Consider the following 6,594-nt stretch of genomic DNA (forward strand, 5'->3'; position numbering starts at 1 on the left):
AATTAGATCTGGAACTGTCTGATGTGAGGATTAGGGGAAGAACCATAAATGATTTTGAGGTAGGCAGATGATACAACATTATTGGCTGAAAATAAGGAACATCTGGGGGAAATGACCTGGAAAATCAAGGACGAAAGTGAAAAAAGTAGGATTGAGTCTTAACATAAGGAAAACAAAGATAATGACAAGAGCTGCTGATGGACATGAGATGTTTAATATCAAAAAGGAGGAAATTGAATTAGTTCAAAAATGTTTCTTCCTTGGATTCAAAATTGTTCACAATGGCAATTCTACTCCTGAAATCAAATACAGGTAACCTTAGGCCACACTGCAATGGTTAACATGAATAAGATCTGGAAAAGTCTTCCCTATAATGATGTATGGGTATGAGAGATGAACACAAAGAATGGCTGATCGAAGAAGAATTGACACCTTTGAACTGTGGTGCTGGCATAAATTACTGGTATATCATGGACAGCCAGAGTAACGGAGAGGTGTTAAATCTTGTAAAACCAGACACACCACTAGAAGCTAAAATCGTAAGATTACATCTGATTTACTTTGCCAAGTTATGCATGCGAATTCATTGGAAAAGGCAATGATGCTAGGAATGGTTAATGGAACAAAGAAGAAGGGGCAAACAAAGAACACCCTGGCTCAATAACATCAAATCTGATGCAAAGTTGAACATACAACAACTGAAAGAAGCTATGCTTCACAGGGTAGCACTTGCCTATAAAGTCACCAAGAGTTGGTCATGACTAAATGGCTAAAAACAAACAATTCTTCAAAAACACTAAGGCATGGGATGCACTTTGCTTGAATGTAGTTCTCCCCCTCCCCTCTGTCATTCTGTAAAGTAGGTGAGCTCTTTTCAGGCTCCTAGACTGGCCTGTAAAAAGTTATTGTGGCCATTTTTAAGTCCCGTTAATTTTAAGAAATGGATTCCCTTAAAGCAGTGGCAGCTTTCCTCAGATACCCAGAGAAGCCTGAAAAAATAAAAGGGTTGGGTGTTTAGACATGAAGAGGTGCTTTGTATCCCCGCCATGGCTGAAGTAAGGGAGTATATAGAGCCCCGCTGGATATTCCTCGGGAATAGTTAAGGCTGGCAGCTTGAGCTGTTTCTTAATTTATTTTATTTTATTTAAAAGATTAAAATACAAAATCCAAAGGGAAAAAAAATAACACAGACAAAACAAAACTAGACAAGAACATTACAAAAATGTGAATTAAAAGGACAAAAACAAAAACACAGCTGTTTCGAGGAGACTTTTGCGTAAGAGCAGCTGACCTGAAACCCTGAAGCAACTTTAGGGAACACAGTGAGTGCCAAAATGTACCAGCTGCTTAAGTTGGAAAGCAAGACTTCTAGCAATCATTTATATACAGCTACAAATAGATGCAAACAGTTGCAACGGTCATATTCATACGCCATGTTAAGCCATTATTTTAAATTGTACTTTTTTTTAATTAAGCCACAGTTCATATGTTGCATTTAGCCCAAACTACAATGTGTGTGGATGCTATCTCTCTGAAAGCTATGATGTTAGTTTTCTTGCCTGAAAAACCAATGGAAAATTTGTGATGCAGAATAGCAGGAGTTCAAAAAAGGAGGTGGGGACAGAATCCTTTTTGCAGCTTAAACAGACTCCCAGAATGGATGGAGTTCATGTTGCTTTCTCTCTTCTTGGAATGGGGATAAAGAGGCAAAATAGATCCGTTTCACATCTAATTTCCCCTGCTACAATCCAAACTGGATCCATGGCCTCATCTTTTTGGGAATGCGGTGCTTGACTTGTTATTCAAAGCCTGGAGCAACCCTCAAGACAACTGAGCTTCAACATTCCTCATCCAAAGGATACAATATGGTTTTGGGTTTCAATACTGAAGAGTTCCTTGAACATCAACAGAAGAATGTTTTTGATGGCCTCCCTAGACTCAACAGCATTTTTCTTTTTGCATCTGTACACAAAGGTAATTTGTATATAAATAAATATACAAAGGTACTTTGCATGCTGTATGGATGTACCTAAACATATATATACAATAATAGATACCTGTTTGATTCCCTATGTTCTCCTAAAGTAAATTAACAGAAAAATTATATACTGGATGGCAAAATCTAGATATTTTTTTTTCTTCTGTAACAAGAGGAGAATATCTAAGGAGTCAAGAGCCAAAATCCAACTTCCTGATCTTCTGGAGGACTAGAGATCGGCCATCTGGTGAGGCAAAAACCTTGTAAGAAGAAAAGGGCATAAATTATGTAGTGGGGGGGGGTGTCTATCTGAATGGGAAGCAAGCTGTTCCCATCTGTAGCTGAAAATCCTTGCAAACCCCAGAAAACAACCCCAAAACCATGCTGGAAATTCAACCACTTACCACTGAATTTCTGTGGTACGAACTGAAGTGCTGGGAGATGACCCTCTCAATGGCACAATGTTAAAGGAGACAACTTGAAAGCTTTTATTCAGTTAAACTAAGTTTTTCTTTTTTTTTCTGTTATTTTAAATCTATGCTGTTTTTCTTTAAAAAAAATTAAATTGTATTGTACTACGCCTTTAAAAAAATCTACTTCAGTGAGCATAACTGATATATTTGTGATCCTGTATTGCAGAGAGAGAAAAATCTTACACGTAGCATGAAATGTTTTTTATAATCTCTGGTAACATAATAGCACTGCACATCATCCAAAACACCATCTTGTCCTTGTATCAGAGAGTACAGGCAGTCCTCGATTTACAACAGTTCATTTAGTGACCATTCAAAGTTACAGAGGCTCTGAAAAACATGACTTATGACCATTTTTCACACGACCATTGCAGCATCCCCCATGGTCACGAGATCAAAATTCAGACACTGGACAATTGACATGTATTTATGACATTTGTCAAGTGTCCCTGGATCATGTGATGATCACCATTTGTGACCTTCTGACAAGCAAATTCAATGGGGAAGTCACTTAACAACCGTGTTACTAACTTAACAACCGCAGTGATTCACTTAACAACTGCGGCAAGAAAAATCGTAAAATGGATCAAAATCACTTAACTGTCTCATATAGCAAAGGGAAATTTCGGGCTCAATTGTGGTCGTATGTTGAGGACTATCTATGGATGAAAAAAGCCCCCAGGTTGGTTTTTTTTTATATGCAGATGAGCATTCAAACAGACCCCATCTATGTTCCCATATCTGATAAACAACTTAGCCCATCCCTGCCCCACAATTACTTCCTAACACAATGGATTTTTTTTTTAAAGGATTTCTTTTTAAAGCCCTAAAATTGGAGGAGAAACTATTTTGGGCAATAAAAGTTGACCATCAAAGATGTTTTTCCTACTAAAATTCACAAAAGGGGTGCATTGGATGGTGTCACTGATACTGAAGCCTAAGTTACTATTGCCTTTGGAAGATTACTTTTTTTTTTTTTAGAAAATATTGATTTTTTTAGTTTTACATTTAAATATTTGAAAAGCAACGTGGCAGCTGAGTTGGTCAATAATTCAATAACATACAAATATCTTTAGTACATATCTCAAACTATTACATTAAATATTTCCTCTCTTTTCCCCTTGGTATTTACTGTCTCATATTTAATTAGTACAATTCTTATTATATCGATTAACTAAAAATAACTTTCTTACATTTATCAATAATTTTTAGTTTATACATATCCTAGTTATTTTAACATTCAATCTTTTTAGTTAGTTAGTTTTTGCCAATTTTTAGTTTCCCATTAATATTTAAATTAACGTTTTTTATAATTTCCAAGTTTTAAATAACCCCAATTCCCTTTATCACAATTCATCACAAGATCTAATGTTCAAGATACACGTCTTATCTATTTGAATTCTCACCATCTTACATCAACTAATTAATAATACAATATAATATTCTTATTTTCTGGTAATTTCCAGATATCTTAAATATAGTAACCAAAACCTCTCTTATTTCAACATTTAATACTTCCTCTCTTTTGCACTTGGAAGATTACTATCAACTACCATTGTAGGATCTTTCCATTGGTCTTGCAATGAAGCACAACAAAGTCTTTCCTCATGCTGGATTTTGTTACCTGCTATGATGGCTTCCATATAGAATTCAGCATAGGAAAACCCCACGCATGGTCCTCTCTCCCCCGCACAACGTTGTCCTAGTGATGGAAAATACAATACAAAGTACATGGGGACACCTGCCCCATGAGACAATTCTGCTATGGATTTCTCCCAGCTTCATTTTCTTGTAGTTGTCTATTTCCTGCCAGTGTTTAGCAACTAGATTTGTTGTCTCTCCTTCCTGTCTTTCCTTTCATGGGGGAATAGAGTTCCCTGTTATTTGCACTGTTTATTGCACATATGGAAAGCATTTTTCTCCCCAGAGCAATAGTTCAGTGTTGGAAAATGCAAGGTGAGGAGAACAGACTTCCAGCTTCCCTATTTTGAGGAATGAAAAATGTCTGATGGTTAATATACAGATATATATTAATACATAAGATAAGATTTGGGTCAATATTCTGCTTCAGCCGGATACGTGCCAGTGAAAATGATGCTCACAAAAATTTGAGAAAAAGCTAGTGAGGCATCTGGTGGATGGGTGGATAAAAAACCCTGACATTGAGGTCAACTTGTCTGGAATGATAAATTCACAAAAGAGTCGGAATTGCACAGGGAGAAAGAGGAGAAGGGAAGGAAAAGAGCAAGAAGACTGAAGACTCCAGAAAAAAAAAAAAGAATGTGAATCTGAATGTCTACTTTAGGAAAACTCAGTAGCACAGATAGAAATGGCACATTTTCTTCCCCCATCCAGAATAGACATTTCTCATACATAGATCTAAATGTGGTTTTGTTTAAGGGAAAAGGAGCCAGTTGCAATCGGGACAATCCCAAGGGACATACGCCAACCTATTCCAGAGTCTAGGGGAAAAGGCAGCTCTTCCAAGCGGGTTCAGGACAACAGGGTTGGAGCTGTTTGAATCTATGGGGGAAATGCCATTCCAGAGGGCAGCCACCTCAACAGAGAAAGCATATTTCCTAGCCCACATTTGGCTGCGCTTTTTTCTGATTAAAAAAATAAGCAAAAAATCTGATCTTACAGAATGGGAAGAAATGAAGGGAGAAATATGTCCCCTCAAATAAACAGATCCTATGTCACAAAGGACTTTGTAGCTGACAGAAAATTGAACTGCACCCAGAAGCTCATTGGTAACCAATACAGCTTGCGTAGCAGAGGTGTTACATGGGCATACCAAGGCACACTCATAGCTGTTTGTGCCACTGTGTTCTGGACCAGCTGTAGCTTCCAGGAGAGTCCCATGTACCCTGCACTGCAAAAGTCCACATGTAAAGTGAGATGGTCCATGAAAGGATGCAACCTCAAGTCCAGGAGAAGCCTCAAATTGCTCTCCAGTTGTATCTAGGAAACTGTAACCCCATTCAGAACTACAGAAATACAGATGGAGAATCTCTGGTTTGTTCACACATTAAGCTGAAGCATGATAAATTAGGTAATTTATACCTGATTATTTAAGAAAAAGAGAAAAGTAGATTTTGTTGAACTCTCTCTAGGAAGCATGACAATGGTGAGAAATGTTATAATGTAGCACTTGACACTACTTTCCTATCCCCAAACGCGTAAAATATATGACCCTAGTAATTCACTTAATCTATTTTACTATTCCTCACAGGCTAATATCTGAAACCACTCAATATTTGCTGGTGTGAGTTTACTGAATCTGGAACCACATAAGCCCCACATGCGTCCCACCCATCAGTTTCTCCACACATCTGTTTCATGATGAGAAAACATTCCATGTTTGTAGCAGTGAAAATATAAGCAAAATAAGATGCTAGATAAGGAAATCAAAATACTGGGGTGAGTCCAAACCAAAAACAAAAAGATCAATTAGGACATTCAAAAGAAGGTTGGTATGTCTATTGATGGGTGGGGAGGTTCTATGATGGTGAAAGTGGTGAGGGAAGTATCTCTGCATCTCTACCTCCCACAGCTATGTGATCAATGCTTTTGGGAGGTGATCAGCTGCAAAGGCTTACAGAGGGAAGTTGGATGAGTCAGTTGTCTTTGAGGATTAGCCTGCTGGGGGTTAATCAATCTCGACAGGCCTGCTGGGTTTTGCTTTGTGATTTGCATGTTTCCCAAGGTCAAAGACAGCCACTAACCAATAATGCCACTTTGTCAGGCATGGAAGGAGGTAGCAAGTAGCTTCTCCTATGTTTGCATCAGTGCAGGAGGCCAACATGTAATTGCTTTAATCTTGAGGCTATCTGTATATTCAGCTCTTGTGGCTTATTCAAGAGAGTGGCAAGTGACAATGTGCTACCAAATCAATGTCAACTCTCAGTGACCCCATAGAGCAGGGGTGTCAAATTGCCAGCCCGGGGGCCGGATGCATCATAGCAAAACGACACCCACCTCATTGCCGGCAATGTCAAAAAAAGTCACAATACATTGCAACACGTCACGTGACAGTTGCGAGTTTGACACCCCTGCCATAGATGGTCCTTCTCCAGGATGAATAATGACTGAACCAAGCCACAAATCTAGTGAGCTCTTCTGAAAGTTACTGCAGTACAGCAG

The sequence above is a fragment of the Crotalus tigris genome, unplaced genomic scaffold, assembly GCF_016545835.1.
Source record: "Crotalus tigris isolate CLP2741 ecotype Arizona unplaced genomic scaffold, ASM1654583v1 scf7180000024337.5909745, whole genome shotgun sequence".
Classification (NCBI taxonomy): Eukaryota; Metazoa; Chordata; class Lepidosauria; order Squamata; family Viperidae; genus Crotalus; species Crotalus tigris.